The sequence below is a fragment of the Pinus tabuliformis genome, chromosome 1_1, assembly GCF_031772625.1.
Source record: "Pinus tabuliformis cultivar Carrire ecotype Pingquan chromosome 1_1, CPIR1, whole genome shotgun sequence".
NCBI classification, from domain to species: Eukaryota; Viridiplantae; Streptophyta; class Pinopsida; order Pinales; family Pinaceae; genus Pinus; species Pinus tabuliformis.
The window spans coordinates 39,956,144-39,972,155 of NC_142297.1; the positions used below are offsets into that span (position 1 = coordinate 39,956,144).

The window sequence follows — 16,012 nt, forward strand, 5'->3', positions numbered from 1 at the left end:
AGGCCCTTTTTATAAGTTTTTTGAGTAAATAAATCGCAAATTTGTTTATGTTTCACTTTGAAAAGGTATTTTGCAATGCTTTTATCCATTTCAAACAGGTATGAGTAATGTTTGTGTTTTTGTGCAGGATAAAGGATTATTCAGGCGAAATCTATCATTTTCGACAGAAAAACATGTAGAGTCATCTTTAAGCTCTTTTCTGACTCCTAAAATATGAAAAGATTGCCGAGCGTTTCTTTTACACTCGTTAAAACGGAATTAAAAGACGGTCCACTTACAACCCTTTTCCGACCGTAAAAACATGAAAAGATTGTCGGATTTTTGTCGTTTCGAATTCGATATTGGTTATAAAACGACGTGCCATTGATCGCTTTTTTACTTTTTCGGGTCAAGGGCACTAATAATGAAAAGTACTCCTTGGTCGTAAAAGATCAAGCGGTTCTCTCAAGTATTATTTTATACTTTTTCGAGCTTGGGAGACACAAATTTACGAAAAAGGTCAACCCTGGAGTCTTCTTAAGTTTTTTCAGACTCTCTAAAATTGAAAAACGCCGAGTTTCTCCTATACTGGACTCGTTAAAATTTCACAGTAAAGGACCTGTTCAATTACAAACAGGAACGAACCACTCCTTCTTAGGGTTCGAACCTAAACTAAGTTGGACTCATCCGAAGGATGAGCTTATAATCAAGCAAATGTTATCCTCCTCAAGATTGTCAAAAATAAAGAGGTACTTGCCAGAAATGGTGGGGGAAAAGAGAGAAAAATGAGTCTGTTTGTCATACTTTGTAACCACTCTTGAACACGACACTTTTATTCACCTGGGTTGGGAAAACCTTTGCCTAACAGTCGATCAAACCACATTGAAAGTCTTCAGCCGGTTTCTGGGTATTAACTTTGGGTCAATTGTCACCAAGCCATCTGTCGTGTCGTTATGTGTTCAAGAAGTCACTGCCAATAAGACATTCATATGCAAAATATCTGTCATCCATCTTGACCATCCCTGAGTCAATCCTTGCAACTAGTTTTCTTCAACTTGATCTATGATTTCATGTTGTGGGCTTGCCTACGATGGATCGCTTTCTATCGACATCAGCACATTATCTAGAAAGATGATCTAGGAATCGTCAGTACCTTGAGATCTGCATGCCTCAATGGCAGGTTTCTCACCTTTGACGACAGTTTACATCATTGACTTTCGATCGAAGGATTCCATGATATGTTCGACATCAACAGATTTATTCACATCTCATGGATTGTACTGGGTACTTTGAGAGCCATTGACATCACTGGTGGTTTCTCTCACACTTGTTAACAGTTTACATCATTGACTGGTAATCAAGTGGTTTCTACCATGTTCGACATCAACACATTTATTCGCCTGGATAGAATCATACTTTTTCGGGAAGTAGAAATGAAGACCCTGGATCTAGTTTCCACCATCCAGGCTGCGAGGAATTTTGTATTCATTGTATTGTGGACTATTCATAAACAGATGGCTGCGTCCATACTGTGCTCACACGAGTCTATACTTGTGATGTTTTACAAGATCATTCCTATATCAGAGCAGTAGATAGTTTTCTAGTTAGCTTTGATCTGAGTATGGGAATGCCTACCTCAGCGATGATATGATCTCATATATATATCTGGCATTGAATGTTTTTACAGGTTCCAACCGGGCTCTCCACAAGATGATCCTCGAAATGATAAAGTACTTCACTCTTACTATATGATAAATGAAATCCTCATCTACTACAGACTTCGCACTTTAGGGGGCAATCTGTTACACAAAAATATCGTCACTGTGATTATTTACAGTCAGTATGGGTCTATCATCACTTATACTGACCTCCTAAGCAAGTCTAAGACCTCAGTTCTTCAAATCAAGCTTTGGAAATGGGAGAAAGACATTAAAAATCAATGTAACTCTGGTTCTGCACCTTCTCTCATTGTCACCTGTGGTCCCGCACCTTCTGTGTACAAAAGCTGCGTACCTACCCGCTCTGTCCCTAACGGTGCAGGTGCGGACCCCTGTGAAAGTCAAAAGGCGCAATTTTTATCTTAAAAAACTCACTTTGGGTTAATTCTAGAGTTTTCTAGAAGGAATTTTGACGTGGATTATTCGCTCTGAGATGGTTCATGCATCCCAAAAGAGAAGGAGCTAATCCCTTGACTAAAGGAGCTATCCCTTTGAAGGAGGGCTTTATCCCTTTGAAGGAGGACCTAGTAACTTCCCTCCATTGCACTATAAATACAGGCATTGGGGTGAGGACTAGGGAGGTTAGAAGCTGAACATTTTGAGGGTAAATGCTGGTGAAATTAAGACTCTTTGGTTGAGCTTGAGAGGAGAGATCACATACCTCTTGGTTCCATTGGAGAGTGAGTGAAACTTGTCAAAGTAGAGGAGACATCTTGTTGGACCCTGGGAGGAGCTTGTACAGCGTCAAGGCAAAGGTTGTAAATTTCTTCTTCTTTTGAATTAATACAATCAAACTCATTTTTCTCAACAAGTATCTTATGCTATTCGTTTCATGGACTCCTTGACTTTCATGTTAAATATGTTTTATGCAATTGGTTTTTCAGGTGCTATTTAATTTGTTTGCCTTGTTTGTGTTTGCATATTCACGAAAAGGAGCTCATTGGGATCAAAGGAGCGAGGGCATCCACAAGCTTGCGTTGGACCAAAGGTAGGTCCTAAAAACACTTGTTTGCTATTGTTTATTAAAGCATATTTAGAGAAAGATAGTGTCTGGTTGGTTTGTTTGTCGTTAGGTCTTCTTTAGATTCTAGGAAGGTCTATCTTGTCCGCAAGATCGACTCATTCCGTGCGACACTAAGAAGAGCTTGTTCGCCATGGAGGAAGGCAAATTACTTGGGCACATCATTTCAAAGGATGGCATTCGTATAGACCCAGCAGTGTGCAAGAAATTCAGCAAATCGATCTGCCTAGGAACAAAAAAGAGATACAATCATTCAATGGTAAGATGAATTTTTTGCGTCGCTTTGTGCCTAATCTTGCATAACACTTAAGAGAAATGACCAACATGCTTAAGAAGGACAGCCAGGTGAAATGGACAGAGGAGGTTGTAAAATATTTCAACTTGGTCAAATTGGCCCTTTCTTCAGCTCCCATTCTAGTAAGCCCGGACTACACTTGGGATTTCATATTGTTTTCATTTGCTTCTGAGCACAGTATGGCAGCAGTATTATTGCAGAAGAGAGATGATCATGAAAGACCCATTGCATTCTTCAGCAGAGCTATAAGGGATGCAACTTTAAAGTACAACATCATTGAGAAGCAAGCCCTGGCATTGGTGAAGGCATTGAAGGATTTCTGGGTATATATCCTACATTCTCACATTCTGGCCTATGTTCCTAATACTGCTGTAAAGGATGTTTTAGTGCAGACCGATCCGGAAGGGAGAAGAGGCAAACGGATTGCAACCTTGCTGGAATATGATGTGGAAATAAAGCCTACAAAGCTGGTCAAAGGATAGGGGTTGGCGAATCTAATGGCCGAGTCAAACTTGCATACCTTGGATATAAATCTAATTGTTGCCATGTCCGACGAGAATGAGGAAGGAATGTCAATTCAGGTATCCGAAATGTTTGCTTTGTCCCCATGGTATTTAGATATAATACATGTGCTGAAAAATCTATCACCACCGCCCGGCATGACTAGAAACAAAGCGAGAACACTCAAATTGGAGGCTGCCAAGTTTTGCATTTTGAATTCTGCACTGTATTGGAAAGATCCCGGTGGCATTGTGTTAAAGTGTTTGGTGGAAGAGGAGGCAAAGAAAGTCATGGAGGATTTCCACGGAGGAGAGTGTGGTGTTCATCATTTTTGGAAGTCAACAGCGAACAAAATTTTGAGAGCAGGGTACTACTGGCCTACTTTGTTTGCTGATGTGCATAAGATGGTCAAGCGTTGTCAATACTGTCAGATTTTCGAAGGAAAACAGAAATTACAAACTTTTCTACTTAAGCCTATTGAGGTGAGCGCTCCTTTCTAGTAGTGGGGGTTGGATTTCACTGGGGAAATTCATCCCGCCTCTTCCGGACAGCATAGATGGATCCTTACAGCGACAGACTATTTCACAAAATGGATTGAGGCAACCCCCACCAGACAAGCCACAGACACGGTAATCATTTCATTTCTCGAAAATAACATCTTGTCTCAATTTGGTTGTCCAAACAAATTAATCACTGATAATGCAGCAGCTTTCAAATCGAAAAGGATGGTAGAATTTTGTCATAAATATCACATAATTTTGGGTCATTCAACTGCCTATCATCTGCAAGGCAATGGATTGGCAGAATCTTCGAATAAATCTTTGGTCAACATCATCAAGAAGCTGCTGGAAATAAATAAGAAGAGCTGGAACAAGAGGTTGGTCCATGCGGTTTGGGCAAATCGGATCAGTCAGAAAAAGTCTATTGGTATGTCACCGTTTGAGCTTGTTTATGGAGTTGACACAGTATTCCCCACCTCACTTGCTGCCCCGGTGGTCAGACTTCTTCAGGAGGCCGGCAGTGAAGAAGATCCCACGCAAAGAAGGCTAAATCAAATGATCCACTTGCAGCAAACAAGAGAAGAAGTTTTCAAGAACACATCCAAGTTGCAGGAGAAAATAAAGAAAATCTATGACAGAAAAGCAAAAGCAGATAAATTTCAGTTGGATGATGTGGTACTGAAGTGGGATGCAAGGAATGAAGAGAAAGGCAAGCACGGAAAGTTTGAAAATTTGTGGAAAGGTCCTTTCAAGGTTACAGCATATAGGGGTCAGAATGCCTTTCTTCTGAAGGAAATGAACGGGGAAGATTGTCCTGGAGGGCCGGTCAATGGTTGGCTGCTCAAGCGGTATCACTATTGATCTATTAATGCTGCTTCCACTGTCATTGTAAATACCATTTTCATTTCAGTTTGGTTTCAGTCTGTAAAGTTAGTTTTTGAGTTATTTCAATGTCAAGTTTGAGTCAATTTCTTGGTCATTTCAGTTCCATAAATAAGTCAGAGTCCTGTGTTGCTTATCGAAATGATGACTCCATAGCCCAATGGACAAAAAGGCACTGTCTAGCTCCCCCAGAGATCTGTTGTTCTTGGCACCTCCAAGGAGCTACCATCCCCCATTGGAGCCAATGTTAGAGTTGGTCTGGTCAGCCCTCCGTCAGAGATCAAAACTCTTTGTGCATTTCAATTTTAGGTGTCCCGCTCCATTCACTCAACTGCATTTCGCTAGGGACAAGCCATGATCTGGCGGAGAAAGTCATGCTAATCATTTTCCCTCATGTCCGGCTCCTACTGGCTCAGGTCTTTGTCCATAATCACTGAAAGTTCATGACAGTCAAGGTGTGATCCTTTACAGGACAAAGTCATTTTTATGTTTGGGTCTAGGAATTCATCAATTTGGTCTTTGAAAACATGTCCAAAACAAGCCATGTAGGCCAGAGGGAGGCCCTTATACAACTATGGTTCAGAGAGCTTCATCGTCACTTGGATAGACATTGACTCTTCTTCAAAACTCTGTTTTGAAGAAAAGTCAAACAAGGTCATTTATGACAAAATTTTCCAAAAATAACCAGTTGACTTTTCAGATGCAGTTATGATTTAAATGGCCAAGTGCTCTATCATACAGTCCCTGCAAAGACGTGCCGAAAATTTAATCATTTGAGCCAAAATTTCAAAGGGAAAATGAAAAGCAGTGTGTTTAAAGGTCAATGAAAAAGTGCAAAACACAACATTAGAAAAGGGGTTTTCAAAGAGGCAAAAATCAAACCCATCTCCTCCAAAGCTATAAATACATGTTTTGACCCAAATCAAAGGCATTGTGCTCTTGCAAGACTTGGAGAAAGCAATTCAAAGGTGTGAGTGTGAGGTTGGAGAAGTTTGAGTGAGCGGAAGTAGGTTTTGGGAGCACACGACGCATATAACCAGGGGCGCGGCGCACACGCAGCCAGCCCGCCGTTGAAATATTGCACAGGCGCGGCGCACTGGGCAGAGCGCGCGGCGCACAGAAATACAAGGCCCAGAAGCTATCCAATCTGCCTAAAAACTTTTGAATGCTCACCAAATTTGAAAGGTAGGCCACCTACCTCAGTTCTTGCACCAAAATTGAAAGGGATAGCATGGTTGTAGGGGTAGAAATCAAATGCAAAAATTTTTTGTAAAGCAAACAAAAGGGAAACAAAGAAATCATTGATCCTAGGGTTTATGCTACAGTGACAAAGATGCCAATATATTTCAAACCCTACCCCATCAACCCCATACCCAAACTACCCTTAAATCCCTGATAAATCTCTCCCTTTAAACCCCTATTCCTATTTCATCGTTCCCCTCCTAATACTCCCTATTTTATTGTCCCCTTGGCAGCAGATTTTTAGAGCAGCTATCAACTTCATTGGAACTCAAGGGCAACATAAAACTTAGGATACAAACAACAGTAATGGCATCCAAAGTTTCATCAGAGTATGAGGAGGAGACCCACAGTGACACAACTTTGGGAGAAAGGGCCCAAAGGAGACATCATCGGAGTGGCAGACATCTTAGAGACGAACCAAACACCCTCACCGAGTTGCAGGCATGCCCTCTTGCTATGTCTTGTTTCCAGCACTTAGCATGTTTCTAATTTTGCCAGAGGGTGGAAAATGTCAAAGTTCATCATTAGTTGGCCCGACTTTTTGCACTTCACCTACATGGAGGACAGTCTATCTTGGCTGGGGTCACTTTCACATTGACACCCGAGACCATATCAGTGGCAACAGGCATACCAAACTTTGGAGAGCAGTGGCATAAGAAAAAGAAGGTAGAGAGGCATCATTATGAGCCTCACATCAAAGATAACTGTTTGAGCCACCTCACGAGAGTTTTTCCATTCAGATTTCTGAAAGATGAGTATGCCCCGCTCATGAAATTGATCATGAAGTACTTCAGTTGCGAGGGGAGGTTTTATCGCCTTTATGCCTATCACATCAAGTTGCTCATGCACTTTACCAGGGTGCGGATGATGAACCTCCCATTTTTCATCTGCGAGAACATAGAGAGGATGAGAAATTTCATGCAGCACAAGACCCCTCGACAGCAGCTCAACAGTGTGTATCACTTTTCCCTTATCCGGATTTTGGTAGACCATCAGTTGGGATTGCAGGGTATTTCTTGGGAGGACTTCATTTCCCGTGACTTCTTCAACGCTCCACAGGTGGTTTCAGAGGCAGAGCATGAGGTAGGGGGCCCATCTCATCAGTATGAGTGACATGAGACTGCCACTATGCCAGTATACATCACCTATCAGAAAGGCAGTAGACCCTTATTTGCAGCAGCAAAGCGAGTGTTATCTCCACCTGGGGTGGAAGGGGCCTCGCTTCCGACATCAGCATCACAGGAGCAGGGTAAGGGTAAGGAGCCAATGCAGGAGGAAGGGCCATCAGGTGAGCGAGAGACCGAGTTTGTTCTCCTCCAGGATGATGAGACAGATGCAGAACCAACAAATGCAGAGCTTATAGAGATCATCCGGGAGCAGCAATCAGAGATTGAAGACTTTTCCATTGATTTAGAAAGGGCCAAGTGGAACATGAACTACCTGGAGCGGAGAAACAAACAGCTTGAGGACCAACACATGATCATGGAGTTGCAAAACATCTGTGAGCATCGCCAAGCTACTCAGAGAAGAAGGGTTGCGCTCACATATTTAGAGCAAGCAATCAATGAGGACCGGGAGGCCAACCTTGAGAGGGTCAACATGCATTTGGAGAGGCTACTAGACAAAGCTGACTGGGACCTTGCTCTATTGAGACACATGGCTTTCCGTTACAGGGTACGAAACATGAGTGCACAGGCCCGGATAAGGAGTTTAAAAGCAAAATTGAGGAAAGCAACAAGAAGGGAAAAACGGGAAAAAGAGCAAGATAGGCTTAGAATCTTGGCTGAGGCTTCCTTGGCTCAGCATGGCACCCCATAGAGAACCTCCAGCCCAAATTTCAAAAAATTTGGGGAAATTTTGGTCACTTGATAATTTTTTGGGTAAAAAACAGGGATTTTCTCCCTGTGCGCCGCGCCACTGGCGCGACGCTAAAATTATAGGGCTCCAATTGTGAAATGGATTGCAGATTTGGATTTAGCATCAAACATCACGACTAATAGTGTCCCGACGGGAAATTTGGGCAAGTTCTGGGTCCCCTAAAGGTCAAAAAACACCCAAAAATGGCCTCTCTGCCACTTTTTTGACACACAAAAAGCCGTCTTGGGAGAATGAAGATGTGGAGGGGAAAATGAGCACCAAATTTGAAAATTCTAGTTGGGTTATAAAGTAGACAGGACAGGCTTTCCATCAAGCTCACTTGGGCACATTTTGGACACCTGCAAGTGCCCCAAAACAGGTCCCAAAGTAGTGCGACGCACAGAAAAAATGGCGCGGCGCACAGAGGAAAAAATTGCCAATTTGCTTCCGTTTTGCGAAATTTCGGGTCGCGACTTCTCCAAGTGGGCCCGCTCATCTACACTTCAGCTTTTTGGCACTAAAGGTGGCATTTAAAGAGTTTTTTCTCCATATGGGCTTCTATCCAAGTGGCGAAGGAAGGCAAACGGTCGCCTAAAGCCAAATGTCATGTTTGCAACGCTGCACCTGTAGCTGATGGTTGGCTCTCCATCTCCATTTCGCAATGATTCAAGTAACTCCCCAACCCTTGGGCGTTCTATCTCTTCCTTACACATTATATATATTGTATGCAAGTTATTTGCAAAGGGTTGGTTGGCTTGTAACTTCTGGGAGACTGTGGGAAAGAAACTCTGTTTCTTCACTGTGTATATTTGACAGAGAATTAATGAAAGGAAGCGGCTATGTTTCATGAGATTCTTGTGGTTGTGAGTGTAGCAAATGTGTCTCTTATGTTTTCATATGTATTTCGTTATGTTTCAAAATTCAATTCATATTCATTTCCAGTGAAAATTTCTGAGTGAGATTAGGTACAATTCAATTTTATTGCTCTGCATGTGGGAAAATTTCATGTTCAATGTTATTCTTCTGTTGAAAAGGATTCATGTCACTATGCCCTTTTCACTTTCTTTATCAATCTATTCATGCCATGGTACCTTAAAATAAATTGTTACATTTTCCGCCTACCTTGCCCCACAGAATAATCTGTGACTTTGTATTAAATTCTCTGTTCTTTACTAAGTGACAGTCCCATAACATCCCAGAAGTTCGGTCATTTCAAAAAATTGTTTCCAGAATCCCTATTCACTTACTAGCCTAAGGTAAACGTTGTATTGTAAGTCATCTCAGACCGTTTTCGATCATCTATTTACTGTGTGACTCGGAGAGAGCCCTCTTATGCTCTGGTAGGGCTAGCTACCAGACTGAGTGTGGTTTGTGGTTACCCTAATTTCTGCCTTCCTTCAGCCTAAGGTAGATTTAGGTGCTAACACTTCCATCACTTCCATTCTTCTAACCGATCATGCGCTTCCACTTGATTTTTTACCCTTTTGAGGAACAGCTGCCACAAGTGATTCTGTTAGCCACCCTCTTCACACTGCCATGTTTTGAGAAGTTCCAAACTTACCTGGAACTAGCTGCTACCCGAAAACATCACTTGTTCCTCAAAAACGAGTCTCTTTCAAGCTCTTTTTAGACTCACTAAATATGAAAAGATTGTCGAGCTATTGGCCTTTCCAGCTCGTTAAATTAAAGGGAAGCGCCATCCCTCCTGTACATTTTAATATTTTGGGACCTGAGGGATTATCAAATAAAAAGATCGAGCCCTTGTCTTTTTTAGCTCGCTAAAACGATCAAAAAGTCACCCCTTTTGTATTATTTTGTACTTTTTCAGATTTACGGGATTATGCTACGAAAAAAGACTATTGGAGTTTACTTTTCATCCCTTTTCAAACTCCCTAAACATGAAAAGGACCGAGTTATCTTTGTCATTAAACTCATTAAAAACAATAGTGATAAACTTGTCCACCCAAGACAAGAATGAGTTTCACTATCGTTAGGCTTGCTAAAACATAGCGACAGGTTTGCCCGAAGGGAAAATTATAGAACAAGCATATGTTATCCTCCTCAAGCTTGACAAAAATAAAGAGGTATTGGTCAGCAATGACTGGGGAAAAAGGGGAAGAAAACTTGAAGAATTTTATTGGTAGTGGGTCGCTCTTGAACATGACACTTTCACTCCATCACCATGATTGAGTTGGGTTGGGTTATTTCATTCACCGGTGTTATAGAAATTTTTGTGCCTTGCATCACTGAGCATAAAATGTCCATAATCAAGGGATCCAAAGTCCCTAAACATGTTGTTCCTACCCCTAGAGGAACAAGGCCAACAAACCACAGCAATTCACAGAAGTTCTCCACCTGAAAACACTCAAAAACAAGCCAATTCTGGATCATGTCAACTGCTCCACTGAGCATCTGCGCTGAATGTCAACTGCTCCACTATCTACCTGCATTGAATGTCAACTCCAACAAAGGCTACCTGCGCTGAGCGTAACTGGACAAGTGGCAGGCTCATTTCTCAATGTGTCAATGCCCAGGAAGCCTCCAAAATGACACTTGTATCAAGGAATTCGACTGGTGATGAGTAAGAGGTTCCAAATCTCCAAGTGGAAGCAAGAACCTCCAAGTGGAATCAAGAACTGAAAGTGGGAGAGGACACTAGTCAGCTTCATACCAGCCTCAAGCTGACTCATCCTCTCTCCAATATCCCTATATATAGATCTCTCCTACATGAGATCAGGGAGGCTGGAATTTGGTAATTGCAAAGAATTGTTGTTGGTTTGAGGTTGGAACATTGGGTGCTTAATGCTTTGAAGGGAGCTGAAGAAGGAATTCCATTCTGCTGGGAAGGAGATGCTGGGTTGGAGCCCTATGGGTTGTATCTCTTCCTGAACCTTGTTATCAATCAATAAAGCTATCTTGGTTCTTTCCTATATGCTGGTGTATTTTGTATGATTTGCATTAGTGTATTTGATTTAATTCTAATCCTGAATCATTTATGAATATGTATATTTGCCTTTGTGTTGTGTCCTTCTCTTGTCGCAAGTAGTTGTTCTCTTGTCACAGGTAGCTGTTCTCTTGTGATCTCGTGGAAATCAAGTAGCTGTTCTCTTAAGCAAGCGAGGAGGCGAGTAGCTGTGGACACCCAAAGAGAAGAGGATTTAGATCGAGGGACAACCGGAAGACAACGGTAAGTCTACCAATCTCTCCTCTTTCACATTTCATAAAGGAAGAAACCGAAGTAGCTGCATCTGTTTGTTGCTAAGGTACTGTCACGCCTTAGGTGGATAGGATTGTCCTACATAGGCATTTTTCCCCACAACAAATTGGCGACTCCGCTGGGGAGGAATTGTTTTAGTCATTTTGTTTGTGTTTACATCATTGTTTACTTCGTAGACTCAACGGCAACAATCGAACTGCTTCGCAAAGTAGATTGTTGCTGCTTTGATCCTTCACTGGGTTTTTGTCTATGATCCCAACAATGGGCTCACAAATGACTTGATGATCCTTTGTGATAGTCTTTAGTACCCTCTCAAAGCATCCCTCTGTTTATACCTTGCTTGTGTTTCTGATTTGGCCTGAAACAGTTGATTTTTGAGCATTTTATGACCCGGAACCCAAGGGAAACGAGAGTTTCTCTTTCAGCGTAGACACTGTGAAGGCAGTCTGCATTTCAACGCAAGTCCCGTGAAGGCTACCTACGCTGAATGTCAAACTGGCGGTGTTAGACTTGCGCTGAACTAGTGTTGCCTTGTGCAGCTGGGGTTCTTTGCTGTCTTTTGCCCTGCTTTCATCTCTGTTTTTGCTGCCTTTAACCAGCATAGGTACCAGTCTGATAACCCCTTTTCTTTGCTTGAATTCCGCCTCATTTTTGTACAAAAAGACTGTAAGTGTTTTTATGTGTTTGTGGCGTCATTTACAGTTTTCCTTTGCATGAGTAAAGTGATCATCCTGTAGCCTTTGGTTCAGATCTGATTGATTGATTGATTGTGATCTTAGGAGAGAATTCATTGGCTGTTTGCAGTTTGATTATCATTTTCTTTTGCTTATTGGTTTGAATTTGTCACTTTTAAGTGTCGAAACGAGTATTCCTTTCGAAAAATCGTAAAGTGATTGTAATCTCTTCTACCCTTGCTGATTTTGGAAAAAGTAAACTTGTTTATTTCAGTCATTTAAAAGAAAATTCAAAGTTGTACAAAAAGCTTTCTTTGTAGGCATTTATACTAAGAAAGTGGAAAACAAACACCTGCATTGTGCATTTGCATTTTGATAAAGTTTGCATGCTTGATTTAGGAAGAGTGCATTAGAGTGTGTTGATTTCTCTTTGAGAAAAGATAGTCGCTCTCTTTTCCCTTAGTAGCTAGGATTTTCAAAGTTGAAAGATTATAAAGCTTGCTTATCATCTTAGACTGCATTTAGGAATTGTACTATACATCTCGTGGTGATCCTGAAAGACAAACTTTAAAAAGATCAACTTAAAATATATTGAATGAACCTAACAACGCTTTGCAACATAACGCACAACATAGAGGTCTAGGTAGAGACGTGTTCCGGCGTCGTTAAACATAGTGACTATTGATCTCGGGGAAGGTGGGTGATTCCTCCTGAGGGACGATAGCGCTAATACGGACTTGTGCTCCCACGTACCATGGCGTATATATTGGGAGACCCCTATAGGCATATATCCTTTATCCTTAGGAAGCCGTGTCGACCGCCCTACTGATCGCAATGCAGTGAACACAGCATTCACGAAGATCGACCACCAGTACCGTAAAAAGTATTCCGTGGTTTTGCGAAAGGTTTGGCACACCCTCTGCGTAGATCTCCAGAGCAGTTTCTTTTGGCCTTTTTCAGACTCTATAACAGAAAAAGTCCATACGAGCATTTGTCACTTCGGACTCGTTAAAACATCGAAGGAGACTAGAGTCATCTTTAGCTTTTTCTCGACTCTTTAATACTGAAAAAGCAAGTTGTGTCTAAAAGCATCGTTAACAATTTATTTTAAATGGAACAATCACCCTTATTTCCGCGTTGATCTTTAGGTTGAAAAGATGGAGCACACCAACCAAGGAGTTCCCCTTGGTGGAAATCCTAGTCCTTTCTCCTCTTGAGGAGATGTTGGTGCGCCCCACATGGCCACATTGTCGCTTCCAGGACTGACAATTGCCCTACCAGTTTGGCTCTTTTCAACCAATGTCGTTCAGAATACCACCATTCCTGAACAGTTGAGTCAACAGTTAGATCAGACAAGGGTTGCCTCCCAGCCTTCTACTTCATCTTCCTCTCCTCCTTCCTCTTCGCTTGACGGAACTGGTCGGTCAAAGAACCAGGTTCCTAAGGAGAAGAAGGAGAAGAAGAAGAAAGAAAAGAAATAGAAGGAGCCTAAGGCGACTGGGGGCAAATAAGCGTCATCTAACAAAAATCCACACACAGCACTCGTAAGGCCTAAATCGCCATGCGTCATATGCAGGGGAGACCACTTCCATAGAGATTTTCCATGTATCCCCCGGATACTAAGAGATTGGTCCCCCCGTTTGCACAATTCGGTAGCATCGACCTCCGATAGCCATGTCGATTGTTCACCGTCAACTAGTGGGAGTGAAGCTCCAGGACAGAGCAGGAAAGCTAAATTTCCCTGCAGACTGTGTGAAGGCGATCACGCCATCCACTGTTGTCCCTTCTTAGACGAGGCGAAAAGAGTTCTGGAAGATCGCCCGATATTACGAGCGCATCTTCCTCCTGGATATCAAAAACTCCTGCCAAGTCCCTCGCTAGTTGAGAATACAGTTGGCCCGCTCAAGTGGTCAGCTGAGGCGTCAGTCACTGAAAATGAACCTACTGAATCCAAACCGGACGAAAGTCCAAAGGTCGAAATGGCAGTTGACCCGGTTTTGCCTTCGGAGGTTTCATCTTCAAATGACACCGTCATTGAGGATTCATCTTCAAATGACACCATCACTGAGGAGAATAAAGACGACACCGTCCAAATTCTCTTCATCAGCACCGACTCTGATGATCAAGGGGGCAATGCCGCCATTCCTTTATCGCAGGAAGGAAGTTCATCAGAGCGCTATCCGGCCGTATATTCGGTCCCACCACCAAGCAACCTTGTTGTGTCCTTTGACTGGAACCAACTAGGCAGACCCCGGTTGCCAGCCAGTATACCATTCAGAATAATAGTCCAAATATATAGAATGGTAATGGCTGACACTATCATTGATGAAGGGGCATCTGTGAGTATCCTTTCCTCTATTGCTTGGAAAACACTGGGTTCCCCAGCGCTTTTGCCTGAGATGAGAAATCTCTCGGGCTTTGATAAAGGAACCAGTCGCCCTTTAGGGATCCTCCCCAATGTGCCGATAACATTGAAAGGGAAGACCATTCAAATGAACGTGATGGTCGTTCAAGGACCCTTGGATTATAAGCTACTCCTTGGACGAGACTATATATATTGCATGGGAGCAATAGTCTCCTCACTCTTTAGAGTAATGTGTTTTCCGCATGAAGGAAGAATGGTCAAGCTCGTGGACCAACTTTCATTTCCCGGATCACACATCGCAAATAGTCATATACCATACCTAAATGGCCTATTCACGAAAGAAATGTCTCAACCCATGGTCCGTCCTCCTGATGAGCGCGAGTAATCCGGGAGGATATGACTGGAACCCAGGGGGCATGCGTCCTGGTCTGCTTCGGCAGAGAACTTTGGGTATAGGATAGGTTTCCGCGAGAGAATATGACTAGTCTGTACCCCGTCCGTAGAGGAAAGAGGGTTGTTCTAGAATAAGATTATTTTGTCAAAATTATGTGAGGCGGACGGAAACCGTCGCTCACCTTTGTCTATTTCGGTAGACATTGTCGAGGAAGTGTTTTGTTTGAAAGATTAACGAGAAAATCTTTGGGTAATCTGAAAGAGGTGACCTCTCTTAGTAAAACAAATGTTTTGTATTTGAGTAGTGTTCTTCTCTTGTCACAAGTAGCTGCTCTCTTGTCGCAAGTAGTTGTTCTCTTGCAATCTTGCAAATAATATATTGAAAGTTGGACTAGCGAGAAAGCAAGTAGCTGCTCTCTTGTAATCTCGTATAGACCCATTGAAACTAGACTAGCAAGACGACAAGTAGTTGTGAGCACCCAAAGAAAAGCGGATGTGATAAGCAGGAGAGGTAACTTTGAAATTGTATTTTATACCTGGGGGCATGCAAACCTTTTGGAGTGCAAGCAAAGAGCGGTTGTTTATCTGTTTTTTGGGTTAGCCGTTTCCGAACTTGCATAAAGAAAGGATATGGAGCAGAGCGTAGGGAGATGAAGCTCCATAAAAAATAGCAATCTCCCATGAGACAATCTTATCATATGACTGGTATATCGAGCAGCTTTACCGCGGAATTTATGCTCGTTAAAAAATAGAAAAGCAAGATCCGAGCAGTTTTAGCAGCATAGTTCATGCTCGTTAAAAAATAAACATAAGCTTGAGCAGTGTTTTGGCGCATTCAAGCTCGTTAAAAAATGAACCCATCCCGGTAAATAACCATTGAATATGTAACCTGATCAACCATAAAAACCTTGGTCGTGTTTTGTGCACCATCACCTCCACTGTTCATTTGGCCGATCGTTTACCTCCATTTGATTGTTTACCCATTTTGAGGAACAGCTGCGAAGAGTGATCTCGCCTAGCCATCCTTGTGACACTGTCATGATTGGAAAATTCCAACCTGTACCTGGAATCAGCTGCTATCCCTGTTCATCACTCATTCCTCAAAAGACGAGTCTTCTTTAAGCTCTTTTCAATTGACTCGTAAAATATGAAAAGATTGCCGAGTTTTGGCCTTCCAGCTCGTTAAAGCAACCGGAAGAGCTATCCCTCCTCTAGATTTTAATCTTTTTGGACCTGAGGGATTATTGCACAAAAAGATCGAGCGCTTGTTTTGTTCGGCTCGTTAAAAATACCGAAAACTCATCCCTTCTGTATTGTTTTATACTTTTTCGGACTTAAGGGATTAGATGACGAAAAAGGAATTTTGGA

At 42.3% G+C, this 16,012-nt stretch overlaps 1 pseudogene; it reads right to left on the reverse strand.

Moving 5' to 3' along the window:
* LOC149211475 (subtilisin-like protease SBT5.3 pseudogene) overlaps positions 1 to 3,622 on the reverse strand; it is a 74,075-nt pseudogene extending 70,453 nt beyond the window's left edge.
* Positions 3,623 to 16,012: the final 12,390 nt, after the last annotated feature.